The sequence below is a fragment of the Hyperolius riggenbachi genome, chromosome 1 (assembly GCF_040937935.1).
Source record: "Hyperolius riggenbachi isolate aHypRig1 chromosome 1, aHypRig1.pri, whole genome shotgun sequence".
In the NCBI taxonomy this organism is placed as follows: Eukaryota; Metazoa; Chordata; class Amphibia; order Anura; family Hyperoliidae; genus Hyperolius; species Hyperolius riggenbachi.
Window position 1 is genome coordinate 439,476,911 of NC_090646.1, and position 15,447 is coordinate 439,492,357.

Sequence of the window (15,447 nt, forward strand, 5' to 3'; positions counted from 1 at the left end):
GCTGAACTGACCTCCCGCATAGTCCTTCTCCTGACTCAGTCGCTACCACCACTGCACTCTGCGTTCACACTGCCCGTGTCCACTGACAACTCTGCTGCGATGTCATTGCTAATTGCTGCAAAAAACCAAAAAAAAACAAAAACAAATTACAAAAACCTCTCTGGGGCCTTTTTGGCGTCAGCCACTCATCCTCCTCCAGCGGTACCTTCGCCGCCAAGTGCCATTGGAACTCGCCTTCACCTCTTTGATTGCTTAACGCGTATATCCCTTTTTAAAACCACGTATTACCAATTAATAGCCCCATTTACAGTGGTGATTTGTCTTTAAAAGCCATTAAAAAAAAAAAAAAATTTTGAAGTTATGTTGCCCCTTATCACCTCGATAATCCATGCAATTTGGGGGATTGTAGCATGTATGGGGGCTTTGTTATTAACGTTAAAAGAAAATCCGCCTCCGGGCGGGAATCCACGCGTGGTTACGCCATTCACGGCAGAAAATCCGCGTGGTTGCGTGGACGAAAATCTGCATGCGGCGGGGCCGAATGCGGATTTTTTTTTTGCAACCACGCGGATTGCCGAATTCGTGGATGAGGCACATCCGAGCATCCCTAGAGGACACTATTAATAAAGTTAAAATACAAGGACTCAAACTAATAACCTCTCCAATCACTAAGGCCCCGTTCACACTACATACGTTGCTGTCCAGATTTCAGCAACACGTGCAGGAGGCAGACACGCACGAACATCAGAAGTGCATAGACTGCACTGTCTGATGTTCACACTGCATGCGTTGTGGACCAGTGCGGTCCGAAAACGCATATGGCACGCATTTTTTGCGCAATACGCAGCTGACCCGTTCATTAAAAGTGAATGAGATCAGCCACGCAACACATACAAACGCAGATTGCGTGCGACCGTATGCATTGCGCTCCGATCGCACGGCCATCTGTGGGTTTTTATGTGAACGAGGCCTTAACCTATTAGGTGGCAAATCCATATTTCACAGCTGTTAGAAACATAAAACTGGTACAGTAGAAGACCCAAACACAGTTTGGTAATTGCTCAAAAATAGGTCATTCCACTTTGTATCCAGCAAACACGTGTAATGATGACTCAGTAAATTTGTGGATCCCGGCTTCAGCAAAAGTAGGTCTAGTCACAGTCTATAAACATGTGTCCTAAACTAGCACTACTCACAAATTTTCATCCTGTGCAAGAGCTGCTGCCACCAAGGAAGGAAGATCACGTATTGCCCATATCACAGTGGACTAGCATCACCTGCACTGAAAGCACTCTCTAAACCTAAAAAATATTTAGAGGCCATGTTAGATGAGGGCAGGGGTGCCCATAGCTAATGAATTTACCACTACACACTTCACCCAAACACTTTAGGACCTGTTTCCACTACATGCAGATTGGATGCTGACTCCAATGAAAGCTTATCGCCTGTTTACACTTAGGGCCTGTTTCCACTACACGCAGATTGGATGCAGAATGGATTCCGAAAAACGGACTCCAATGAATGCCTATTTGCCTGTTTCCAGTAAACGCGATTTTTCTGATGCAGATTTTCCCATAGGCATTCAATGGAGTACGTTTTTCTGCATCCATTCTGCATCCAATCTACGCGTAGTGGAAACAGGCCCTAAGGCTAGGTTCCCACTTGAGCTGGACTCCCAACAGCCAGCAGGATTAGACCGTGTAATTTCTGCTCTGATGGTCCCTTTGTGGTCTGGTTGGAGCTTGGGGGCAGATGCGTCTCCACCATTGGCTATATGAGGAATGCATGGCGCTTGTCCTGAAAAACTGCAGACCGTACAAAAATGCATTCCGTTGTGTGATTCTTTCCATTACGCAAGTGTGAACAAATCGTATTTATAAAATAGGATCTGTTCACTGTCAGTGTTCCGACGCGGTAATACTGACAAAAAATGTTGGTTTTCCGCTATAGTGGGAACCGAGGCTCATGCATATTCAGAACAATTTTCAGGATATGGTAGCACTGCTCTATTACATACCATTATGTATAAAATTAATTACCTCTTCCTAAAAGTACTTTTAGCAAAGTGTACATAAACTGTAGCAAGCAGATGATATTGGCATTTGGCACCAACAGATCCAGTAGCAGTGATTGTTTAATTGTAGAAAGTTTTTGTAAGTAAAACATGACTGATCCCAGTGTTTTATATTAAGACAGGTACATGGTCTTTATTAAAACCATTTTAAATCTGTAGTCGATAAACAGGATGTTTTAACGTTTGACGTTGTGTCTGTGAGAAATGTATACCCTTCTTATTCATTGATTTTCCCACAGAATCCCAGGAGCCTTCTACTTTATTTTTCTCTTATTTCAAATGCAAGCTGAGCAGTTGTGCTGGGTTTGACGTTCATTTCGGAATTCGGATTGTTTTGAACTCAGTTGTTGGTTGGTTGGCTGCCGGCTCAGGCTAAATGTAATTAGAGTGCAATGCCCACACATTGTGATCACTTGCATTTGCGCTGTGACTGTACTGTGCTTGAATACATGCAAACCCCTAGGCTGCTCGTTGTTTTGTGCATATTCGATGAATGCTTATTTATGATTCCCTCTTCAAGATTATTTTGTAGCCCAGAACACCACAAAAAGTTCCCAGTGCAAAGATGTAAACACATTTCTGTATTGGTAGCATCTTCCTTACTTACCTTTGTCCTGAAGACAGCCAGCAAATTCCCCTATGACCTGCACGCATTAGTACATGTCAGAAGAAATAATCTTTTAGCCATAAAATAATAGACTGTGCCATTTTCTTAGAACTGTTTGTGACTGTAGCTTCAGCGATGTCATTTATGGCATTTACAGTGATAAGGAAACGCACATCAATATGCACTAATACGTAATATGCAAATATGAGTGCGTAGTAGAGGATTTTTATGTATGCAAGCTGAAATGACATAATTAATTCAATTCTCTGTATATCTTTTCCCACGATATTCCCTTGAAAACTGTAATGTAAAGCAGATGTTTGATTTAACACTTTATTTCAAGCAGTTGTAGTCCTTAAATCTCCCTTTGAAGCAAACCCAACAGCAGCTGTCAGTGTGTGTATTCCTGAAAGATCTGTAAAATTGCCATGTGCTCCTTGCTCTTCTTACCTGAATATACACACACCAGTTATGATAAGGGAAGCCAACTGTAGCACTGAAGAGGGTCGACTACTTGTTCCACTCCTGCTATACAGTATATGCAAACTGCTTAAAACAACACTGACATCGGACACTGCTGTAAGGAAAACTTACTAGCTGCTGCACTTCTGAGGAGAGTTACATGATCAGCCAAGCAGCCCAAGATAGGTAGGGGTGGGACCTTTACCTCAGGAAGTAGAAGCTGAGATGAAGTAGTGGGAGGAGTAAATGGGCCTGGCTGTTGCATTCATGATGGCAATGTGGTTCAGAGGGAGGTCTGACAGGAGGGTGTTGCAGTAGACCAGGCGGGAGATAAGCGCATGGACGAGAAGTTTGGCAGTGTCCAGGGTAAGGAAGGGTCGGATCTTGGAGATGTTGCCTAAATGGAAATTGTTGGCCTTAGTAATGGTCTGGATCTGGGTGTGATTGAGAGGGTGGAGTCCATGGTGACATCCAGGCAGAGGGCCTGTGAGGTCGGGCGGATGATTGTACAGTTGACAGTGACATAGATGTCAACAGGGGGTGAGATTGCGCAGGGTGGGAAAATGAGTTATTTTTTTTTCCCAAGTTTATCTTCAGGAACTTGGCAGACTTCCAGGATGAGATGGTTGAGTGGCAGGAGAATACCTTATTCATGGTGCTGGAGAGGTCCTTGGTATGATGGTAGATCTGAGTGTCATCTGCGTATAGGTGACAGTTGAAGCCCAGGGAAGAGATGAGTTTGTTGAAAAACTGTTACACCTCATTAACTACTTTCCTTTGCCACACAGCAAATTAATGTTTTTGCAGCACTTACCTCGCACTGTCAGCAGCCCCAGCATTCAGAGAGTGACCAAATACCAATAAGTATGGGCTCCCTTTATGTTCCTTTTACAAGACTGTGGTATGTTAATCCATAAGGAGTTAAGGAGCAGCCCCAATCATAGGGGCAGGCAGACTGGGCGACTGCCCAGAATGCCGCGGGATGGGACGCAGCGGCGGGGGACAGTGGGCATAGTGCAGTAATGAACACACCTTCCGGAATCCCCGAAGCCTCTTTCTTCTTCCTCTCCCAGGCGTCTGTCGTGTTGGTAACAGCACCCCCTGTGAGGACATAACCACATGTACTCACAGGGGGCACTGTTATCAATGCCACAGATGCCTGGGAAAAGAAGAAAATGGAGGCTGCAGGATCCTGGAAGGTGAGTTGTTACTGTGCTATGCCCGCTCTCTTCGGCTTCGCCTATGCCTGGCTCCCTATACTGGAGGCACCTGCCTGGCTAACCTATACTGGGGCAAATATACTGGGCTGGCTACCTATACTGGAGGCACCTTCCTAGCTAACCTATACTGGGGGCAACTATACAGGCTACCTATACTGGAGGCACGTACCTGGTTAGCCTATATTGTGGGCAACTATACTGCTACCTATACTGGAGACACCTACCTGGCTAACCTATATTGTGGGCAACTATACTGGCTACCTATACTGGAGACACCTACCTGGCTAACCTACACTGAGGGCAACTACACTGGCTACCTATACTGGAGGCACCTACCTGGCTAACTTATACTGGGGGCAACTATACTGGCTACCTACACTGGAAATACTGGAGGCACCTACCTGGCTAACCTATACTGAGGGCAACTATACTGGCTACCTACACTGGAGTCACCTACTGGGCTAGCCTATACTGGGGGCAACTATACTGGCTACCTATACTGGGGCACCTGCACAATTTAGCCTAGAAACTGCCCTGTTGAGGATATATATATATATATCCTTCCACAGTATTTCTAATTAATGTGAGCTTTGTTTGCATTCTACCACTTTTTTCCTGTAGTTTTGTGTGCACACGTCCATGCACCTGGGGGCACTGAGGATATTTGACACACGCATATAAATACAGTATATACATAGAACACTAAACTCTTTATGACCAAGATATAGTCTATCTTGTAGAAATGTCAGAAGAATATCAGCACTCACAATTACTCCAGCTGTCAGCAATGTTTATTAACTAGTGAATAGGGATGTGCAATATAATGTAGAGAGTATTAGAGCACAATGGGTTTCGTTTGGGTGTTAATTAACAGAGCTAAAATTTATCTGAAATAAAAGTCAGTGCTAAATTTAGGAACAGGTAAATATATCACTAAAATAAATTGATAATTCTAATGACCGATAGACACGATAGTCATCAGTGTTTATAATGCTCCTGCAGCCAACACACTCACTGCTGCTTGTAGCTATCATATAGTATGGTCATACATGCCTGCTTCAAAGGCTGAAGAGAATGTATACAACTGTATACATGCTAGACAATCCACAGCCAAGATAGTTGTTCAGCACCACCATGGTTGAGAATTTAGCTTATATACAGCTCCCCCCCCCCCCCATGTTTATTGACAACCAATGAATAAAGATGGAATGAGCGCACTTTTCCTCTACTTACCGCCCCCTGGAAGCCTATCGCTTATGCAACACCCTGTTGTGCCTCCTCCCCTCTCTATTAAACAATCATTCTGCATAGTGCTCATGCCAGATCTGTCGCTCTAATGATTTATGCATGATCATTTAGGGCAACAGTTATTTTGCGTGTCTACACACTTATGCCTAAAGTAGAAGCCCTTGCTCTGAAAAACATTTTCCCTCTTAATGTGGTCTCTGGTCATGACTTTTAAAGGACACCCGAGGTGACATGTGACATGATGACATATGTACGTACAGTGCCAAGCACACAAAAGCTATGCTGTGTTCCTTTTTTACTTTCTCTGCCTGAAAATGTTCAAAATCAGGTATGCAAGTGGCAGTTTCTGTCTGGGATGGGACCGGGTCAGACTATAGTGTAACCCTCGATGATAAGGAATTACAGCCATAAAACATTTTCCTAGCAGAAAATGACTGAGAGCAGAAAAGAGATACAGAGGCAATAGTTCATAGATTTTAGCTCTTAGTACCAACTACGTAGCAATCTGCATTACTTAGGCAATGTTAATGTTGCTAGGGTAACATGCCTAACGCTACTTGCATGGCACACGTTACCCTAGTAATGCAGGTTGTGCTAATTGCACCATGCATGCTATGTAGTGGGCTTAAGAAACAGCAAGGTTGATTTACTAAGCTGTGTTGCTCAGGGGCATAACTAGAAGTTACCGGGCCCCCCTGCAAGAATTTGAGTGCCCCTCCCCCCTGGGTCCCGCTCATGGCCGTTTTGGGGGGCAGGTGGGGTCGCAGCATGAGGGGAAAGCATTGCACATCAGCGGGGAGGGGGGACAGTCCCAACCCCTCCCTCACCTCGGGCTCTACCCTCTGGGCTCCCCTTCCTGCATCTATCTTAGTGGCAGCAGCGGCGGCAGCTATAATTACCTCCATTCACCACCGGAGGTCTCCGATCTGCAAGGGCTTCACATTACTTCCTGTTTTAACAGAAAGTAATGTGAAGCCCTTGCAGATCGGAGAAGGAAATAATGTGAAGCCCTTGCAGATCGGAGAAGCCCTTGCAGATAGGCGACCTTCGTGGTTAATGGAGGCAATTATAGCTGCTGCCGCTGCTGCTGCCACTTAGATAGATGCAGGAGGGGGAGCGCAGAGGGGAGAGCCCGAGGTGAAGGAGGGGGGGACTGTCCCCCCTCCCCGCTGATGTGCAAAGCTCTTCCTTCATGCTGCGACCCCTCCTGCCTCCCCAAAGGGTCATGAACGGGCCCCAGGGGGGCCCCGAGCCCCCTCGCGGGGGCAGGGGCTGCTTCCCCTATTGTTACGCCAGTGGTGTTGCTACAGCAGAGCAGCTTAATGACAGCAGAGAGCGTTGCAATTCCCTGAGCACGCTATGCAACCATAGTGTGCACAGTTAAATTACGCTGGGCTCAAATACTTTAAAAAATGCTTTGTTATACTTAACGAGCTCTCCACTCCAGTAGCTTCAAAGTACGATATACTTTGATTGGCCCAATAGCCTGACTGTCACTTGATAGTCAGGCTATTGGGCCAATCAAAGTGCAGGAATATCGTACTTTGAAGGTACTGGACCCGCCAGGCTCCAGGCGGGTTCAGTGGAGCGCTCGTTAAGTTAAGCCGAATACACTGCATGCACCGCCTCACCGCTGCCCCCTGTTGTATAAATGCGGGTTTCATTGCGTTCGGCACTCGTTCCAATATCCCTCACCGTTACTGCTGTACACCCGATCGACCACAATGGCCTGTCAGGTCTGACATTTTGTAGAATGTCCGATCGATAAATGTGACCAATTTCAGCCCGAAATTGGTTGCATCCTCGATTGGTCTCTACCGATTTTCATCTGATTCAATAATAATTATGGAATCGGATGGTTGATCGGCTGCCAAGTCGAGAGATGTATGGCCACCTTAATTTAAAAATGGGATAAAAGGGTGAATTTTTATTGTTTTATCTTCAGCCTCTTGCAGGCTCCTGCATGTGGAAGCATCACAACCATAATTTCAGGGGAAAGATGCATCAGGAAGAGTCCACAAGAGTCCAACAGCAAAAACACACAAAACAAAAACAAACAGAATCATAATGAAAATGTTACATTCAGCTGGCCTTCGAGAGCATGTTTGCGGAGACAGTTCCCAAACACTGAGATCAGCTACACGTACAGATCATTCTGAAATGAAAACAAGGGTTAAGAGGTAAGCCTGTGTATTCTGCAGCTTTTGTGTCGTGTCTTATGTCAGCAGCGGAAAGGTAATACAATGTTTAGTGAAAGTTAATGTCTCACACTCAGCAAGCATGTGAGAGCAATACTGTTACATAAGAGTCAGCGGGGCTGCGTGTACTGTGCAGAGCCAGGCCTTCCCACTGCCTGCCTTTTATCTAAGGCCTCCCAGGTTAGCTAATTAGTAAAGTGGATACTGCATAACTGTCACATTTTTGCTTCATGGCTAGCTGGAGAGCTGGGGATAAAAACATGTCTGCAAATTGTGCTGATACTTTCATTTTTAGTGTTATGATTTTTACTATTACATGGCCCAGCTATAAGATTGCTCAGAGCGAGAGTGAAAAAAAAAATCATTTTACAACACATAATCAGCTTGCCAGAATATTTCCAATGTGAATAACTTTAATGGCAAGCGTTAAGGTAGAACTCTGGGCATTGGTGACGAATAAGCATACTCACCTCTCCTGATAGACCCTCTATTCACCTGTCCTCCTGACCAATGAAAAAAGTAATATTCTCTGTCGCAGGAGGATTCCTATTTTTTTTTATTTTATTTTTTTTACAAATTAACAGGAAGCACTATGCTTCCTGGCTACCGTGACCAGCGGGGACGGGATGAGCCTGGATAGCAGTGCAGAATTTTGTCAGGAAAGGTAGTGTTTTTCTTGCGGCGAGCTTACATTGCGTCCGATTTGAGTTTGTGGCTGGCATTTTGCATTGCAGCTGTGGAGAAATGCAGGTCGGCATTTTGCATTTGCAATCTGGCAAACGCATTTTGCAGTTGTGTTCCATTTCACATTGTAAATGCATCCTGCTAATAACAAGAAACCAAGATCAGCAGCACCACTCTTGAAGAAATAGCTCTTTATTCAGACACATAATTAAAATCACATGCCAAAAAATGGCCCCAGTGTTAGACCAAGCACTCCAATAGAGATAGGAGTGTGCTAAAGCTGATATGACCCTGATGCCCAAGGGTCGCAGATTCAAGATACCAAGATCAGCAGCACCACTCTTGAAGAAATAGCTCTTTATTCGGACACGTAATTAACATCACATGCCAAAAAAATGGGCCCATTTTTTTGTCATGTGATGTTAATTACGTCTCTGAATAAAGAGCTATTTCTTCAAGAGTGGTGCTGCTGATCTTGGTATCTTGAATAGGCGACCCTTGGGCATCAGGGTCATATCAGCTTTAGCACACTCCCATCTCTATTGGAGTGCTTGGTCTAACACTGTGTGATCCAACTACTAACATGCAATTTCATGTATCTGTAAACGTGGCATTTTCTCCTGCAGTGTGAATGGGCCCGAAGCGTTAAGCATTAGGTGGTGGTGGTGGTGCTGGGGGAGGAGGATGGGAGGGTTCATGTGATAATGATGGCCAGGTTAGTCTGTAGTAAAATATTGGTAATGTAAATTCCAGATATTTTTATTGGTGGTGGTGGCACCATCCGGCGCCCAACTCAAATGGTGATGGTTGGGCGCCAATGTTTTTATGGACTGTGTGAATTTCTATTGGTACACTGTCGCCATCTGGCCACTGCAAAGGCTGTACAGGAAAATGTCTATTCTGGGGCAGGCCACACTTGGATGTGTGCTGCCGCTGGTCTAGCACTCAGGCAATCAGTTTTCCTTTCCCAATGTCAAAATTCCAATTAGATGCTCTTTATAATTGGTTGTGCAATCAGATCATTCTGTATTACTATTTCTACACCTATAGGTACCCACCCACCGTTTGAAGTGCCATTTGGGCTTTGATCAGTAAATAATATCAGTAAATATTATACAGTGGGTTGCAAAAGTATTCGGCCCCCATGAAGTTTTCCACTTTTTGTCATATTACTGCCACAAACATGAATCAATTTTATTGGAATTCAAACATTTTTTACAAATAAATAACTGCAAAGTGGTGTGTGCATAATTATTCGTCCCCCTTTGATCTGAGTGCAGTCAGTTGCCTATAGACATTGCCTGATGAGTGCTAATGACTAAATAGAGTGCACCTGTGTGTAATCTAATGTCAGTACAAATACAGCTGCTCTGTCAGGGCCTCAGAGGTTGTCTAAGAGAATATTGGGAGCAACAACACCGTGAAGTCCAAAGAACACTCAAGACAGGTCAGGGATCAAGTTATTGAGAAATTTAAAGCAGGCTTAGGCTACAAAAAGATTTCCAAAGCCTTGAACATCCTACGGAGCACTGTTCAAGCGATCATTCAGAAATGGAAGGAGTATGGCACAACTGTAAACCTACCAAGACAAGGCCATCCACCTAAACTCACAGGCCGAACAAGGAGAGCGCTGATCAGAAATGCAGTCAAGAGGCCCACGGTGACTCTGGACGAGCTGCAGAGATCTACAGCTCAGGTGGGAGACTCTGTCCATAGGACAACTATTGGTCATGCACTGTACAAAGTTGGCCTTTATGGAAGAGTGGCAAGAAGAAAGGCATTGATAACAGAAAGCATAAGAAGTCCCGTTTGCCGTTTGCCACAAGCCATGTAGGGGACACAGCAACCATGTGGAAGAAGGTGCTCTGGTCAGATGAGACCAAAATGGAACTTTTTGGCCAAAATGCAAAACGCTATGTGTGGCAGAAAACTAACACTGCACATCACTCTGAACACACCATCCCCACTGTCAAATATAGTGGTGGCAGCATCATGCTCGGGGGGTGCATCTCTTCAGCAAGGACAGGGAAGCTGGTCAGAGTTGATGGGAAGATGGATGGAGCCAAATACAGGGCAATCTTGGAAGAAAACCTCTTGGAGACTGCAAAAGACTTGAGACTGGGGCGGATGTTCACCTTCCAGCAGGACAATGACCCTAAACATAAAGCCAGGGCAAGATCTGAAAACTGCTGTTCACAAACGCTGTCCATCTAATCTGACTGAGCTGGAGCTGTTTTGCAAAGAAGAATGGGCAAGGATTTCAGTCTCTAGATGTGCAAAGCTGGTAGAGACATACCCTAAAAGACTGGCAGCTGTAATTGCAGCAAAAGGTGGTTCTACAAAGTATTGACTCAGGGGGCTGAATAATTACGCACACCACACGTTGCAGTTATTTATTTGTAAAAAATGTTTGGAATCCTGTATGATTTTCCTTCCACTTCTCACGTGTACACCACTTTGTATTGGTCTTTCACGTGGAATTCCAATAAAATTGATGCATGTTTGTGGCAGTAATGTGACAAAATGTGGAAAACTTCAAGGGGGCCGAATACTTTTGCAACCCACTGTATTTTGAAATGGGGTAGACCTCAGTAGCTCCCCCCTTGAATGTGGTGATGAAGGGTTAAATGCACACTGTTCACCTTTGCATAACTATTTCTGGGAGCGATGTGGGCAGATTACATATACAGTATACCTTAAGTATTTCAGCATTTCTGCTAGTTTCATTCTGTTTACATTAACTTCAGGTCTGCTTTATAGGTGACTGCTCTAGTATCAGCTTTCTCAAAACCACAACTCTGAATTTGGGTACATTTGAAAAAACGTACAACAGTAAAGACAGTGATTTGCATTTGATGTAAATAACTTATCTTTCCATTTCATTCACCAGCCATCCATGATACAGCACAATGGGCAGTGGAGTGAAGCCCCTCATACCTTTCTGCATGCCTGCTTGTCTCCAGCTGAGAGTCAAGCCCACTGTAATAACTTTAGTTGGAGTCTGCTGTGAGTATGCTGCACTCATACATGGTGAGTTTTTTAAGTTTTCTGCACAAATGGCTAACCTATTTTAAATGTATAATCCAAACCCATTTATATACCTTACGGTGGCCATAAATCTAGTGATGAGGGGCAGATTCGACCATGAGACAGATCTCTCTCCAATTGAATCTGATTGGAGAAAGATCTGTCAGCTGCCAATGCGCCGCGGGCCTATTCCCAATCAATTTCTCCATGACATCTTGCAGGAATGGGCTTAGTGATGCTGCCTTGTCACCTCATACCCCCTGCTCTGCCCCCCCAGTGTAAAATGTGCCCCATGCATGAATACTTTACCTGTTGGTGGCTGACGCTGGCTCTGTCTCCGCACTCTTCCTCACCCCATGTGGTTGCCAGCATAATGTGGGCGTGTGTGTGATGTCACATGCAATACACTGGCAACCATGTGGGGCGTGTGTATGTGAGGAAGAGAACGGAGACAGAACAGTAGCCACTAACAGGTAAAGTTTTCATGCACGGGGGGTGGGGCGGGGGGGACATGAAGGGGCAGTTTCATCACATTCATCCCGATATTGCATGCCGTTACTGCCACCCACCCAATCGAGCACGCTGGCCCGACATCTTGCAGCATGTCTGATCGATACATGCAACAATTTCAGCCAGAAATTGGACCCATCGTCGATCGGGCATGCTCTTGGTCACACCAATTTTTTTATCCAATTCGATTATAATAATCAATTCGGGTGGTTGATCACCTGCAAGTCACCTGACGAATGGCCATCTTTAGGCTGGAAAGTAAACAACACAATTTTGTTTGTGAGTGGCGTATTCTAAGAATTGTACTTGTAAAACGTGCAAAAAATACAGCAGATTTTGTTTTGATATGGCTGGAAATAAATCTGATGTATGGCACCTGATATAATATTATCAAGGTTAATATTATCAAGGTTCAAGATGAAACACTAAATCTATATGATAATTTTAAAGCACATGCTGGCACACTGGCAGCATGTTTAGAAAACACTGTTACATGTAGGATGAAGCACATGCTGGCACACTGGCAGCATACATGAGTAAACGTCTGCCCCCGACACAAAGCACTATATTATTATTCATGTGATATATGCAACAAAGGGAGCTAAGAGGCTGGGCTGCTCGAGACCTGCAATAATCATTATGTATTACAAACTCTGATGAAATAATATCTTGTTTCAATAACACTGGATTACTGTTCTTACTCCAGTTCACGGATATCATTTCACAGAAACAGCACATGTCGGAATCACAACTGAAGCTCAGCTGTAGCCAGCAGGTAATATTCAGGGAGATCTCCCTGTAACATAACTCCGCTTGCAAAGTTCTTTTTTTTTTCTTTCGTTATTTACATTATAAAGCAGAAGCTATCCAGCTGTAGAAAAACAAATGTCTGGGTTCATATCATTCCCTAGTTTTTGGTGGAATGCTATGTTATACGATTGTAAATACAGTAGATTTATGCTGATTTTGTAGGGCTAGTTCACAGTGCTCAGTTGTGTTGCAGAAGAATTCTGCATGTCAACTCCCTGCCCATACAATCCTGTGGGCCTGTTCACAGTACTGCATTGTAATGGATCATGTTATTCTAACTCTCTGCATACAGGCTTTGTATTAAAGTCTATGTACAGTGTCCACTGCAGTTCACACTCATTATAACGCTGCCCCCTTTCCCCCTTTTTTATGGTTAGCTGCATACAAGTCACATTTGCAAGCAAGTTCCCAAATCTTTCGGGGATATTGAACTTAGGTTAGGGTGGGTACATATGAGAAGCCTGCATAAGGCGTCCCCAGGGCTGGATTTCTGGAAAGGCCGAAAGGCTTGGACCTTGGGCGGCTGCAGCCCAAGGGGGCTCCTGGACATGAAAAAGGAGTTGCTACATATGAAAGAGGAGGATGACAATGGGGAGCAACACATGAAAAGGGGAAACTGATGCCCAAGGAAGCTGTTCCTGAAAGAGAGGGGCTACAAGTACATGGATGATACACATGGAAAAGGAGGGACACTGCTGCACATGGAAGGCCATCCACAACATACTTGGCCTAGGGACACAAAAAGTATAAATCCGGCCTTGGGCATTCCTGCTAAACATGCATTGCAACCTGTCTGCAACTGATGTTTCTCTTAAAAAGTGAAAGAAGAGGTCCCCGATAATAAGTTGTATTAGTTAGTTTTCAGCACCTGCTGCCTGCTTCAGCTGTATTAAGCACAGTTGGGCCTTGAAGGCCATACAAGGTGACATATAAAATCCATCTTTGCTTACCGGGGCTTCTTCCAGCCCCTCAAAGTTTTCTGGGTCCCTTGCTGCAGCTCTGATGCTCCCCAGTGTCCCACTTGCTGCCAGTAAGGCTTCTGCGCATGTGCAGATGGCCACTCATGCACAAACGTCACTGGTCGCCTGCGCAGGTGCAGTACTAGGAATGCTCATTCGGATTCCGCAGAAATGCAATTTCCGAAATTCCGATCGGAAATTGCATTTCCGCATCGGAATGCGGAAATCGGTAATGCAAGTGCTGTAGGCGGATTACCACCGGAAATCGCAGAAATTTCCGCCGGAAATCGCGGAAATTCCACCTGACTTTAACATCGATTTTCTCAAAAACTATAAGGTCTTTTTGAAAACTTTTTTTTGCATCTTGTTCGGTTTAATAAACCCTGAAAATTTGGTGTTTCTAGGACTTAAGGGGGCTTTGCTATTAACCGGTAAAGTCTGCGTATTTTTTACTGTAATGTAAAATGTAGAGAATCTGCATCTGCCTATTTTCTGCATTTTACATTACAGTAAAAATCTGCCAACTTTAGCGGTTAATAGCAAAGCCCCCGTAAGTCCTAGAAACACCAAAATTTCAGGTTTTATTAAACAGAATCTTCTGAACAAGATGCAAAAAAAAGTTTTCAAAAAGATCTTATAGTTTTTGAGAAAAATCGATGTTAAAGTCGGGCGGAATTTCCGTGATTTCCGGCGGAAATTCCGCATTGGAATGCGGAAATTGGTAGCTGAATCGGTATTTGGCAATGACGGAATGCGGATTTACCGCAGAATCGGAAATTGGCATTCCGACCATCCCTATGCAGTACTCACCCGATGACGCCAACCCTTACAGGCAACCAGCGGGACACCGGAGAACATCCGTAGCTGTGGCGAGGGACCCAGAAGACATCCAGGGGCTGGAAGAAGCCCCAGGTAAGTAAAGATGAATTTCATGTGTCACCTCACATTCATGTGTCACCTCACATTTTATGCAGCCCCAGGCAGCCAGTGTCAGTCAGGTGCAGCTTTGTTTAACCACTTCGCTGCCCGGGTACAGCTCCTTTGGACTTCAGTTCCCCGCCCGGAGCGTAGATATACGCACCCCCCGCAGCTGCCGCTGCTGTCCACGCTCCCGCTCGCATGTGCGCGCGCTGATGCACGCCACCGGCCGCTCGCTGGGAGATCAATGAATGGGAATATCCATTCCCGTTCGTTGATCTCTGCCCCCCAGCAATGATCGGCTGCTTCTATGAGAAGCAACGCGATCATTGTGAGAAAAAAAAAAGTTTCCCAGCCTCCCCGAGGCTTCCGACGCTTACAGGACGCATTCACAAAAATGTACTGTGGCCATCTTGTGGCCAAAATGTAAAACTACACCCAAAAACATTTTTCACATACAAATACATTATTTTACAATATAAATTAACTCATTAACTCCCACACTCCCCAATTGTTACCATTTTTTTTTTTTTTGTAATAAAAAAATAAATAAATAAAAATTACAATAAAAAAACATAAATAGTTACCTTAGGGACTGAAATCTTTAAATATTTATATCAAGAGGGTATAACATTGTTAGTTTATAAATTATGAGCTTGTAATTAGGGATGGACGCAAAACTGAAAAAAATGCACCTTTATTTGCAAATAAAATATTGGTGCCAAACATT

At 44.4% G+C, this 15,447-nt stretch overlaps 1 long non-coding RNA gene across 2 annotated transcripts in view; it reads left to right on the forward strand.

The window, feature by feature from the left end:
* Positions 1-15,447, forward strand: part of LOC137553481 (uncharacterized) — an 86,136-nt gene that overhangs the window by 37,898 nt on the left and 32,791 nt on the right. Inside the window, exons 1-3 of one of the 2 annotated variants that reach the window (XR_011027257.1) lie at positions 7,576-7,791; positions 11,384-11,523; positions 12,737-12,805. This is a non-coding gene — a long non-coding RNA (uncharacterized lncRNA). Of the gene's footprint in view, positions 1-7,575; positions 7,792-11,383; positions 11,524-12,736; positions 12,806-15,447 lie in introns of those variants that run through there. The other variant, XR_011027258.1, reaches the window with a different exon arrangement.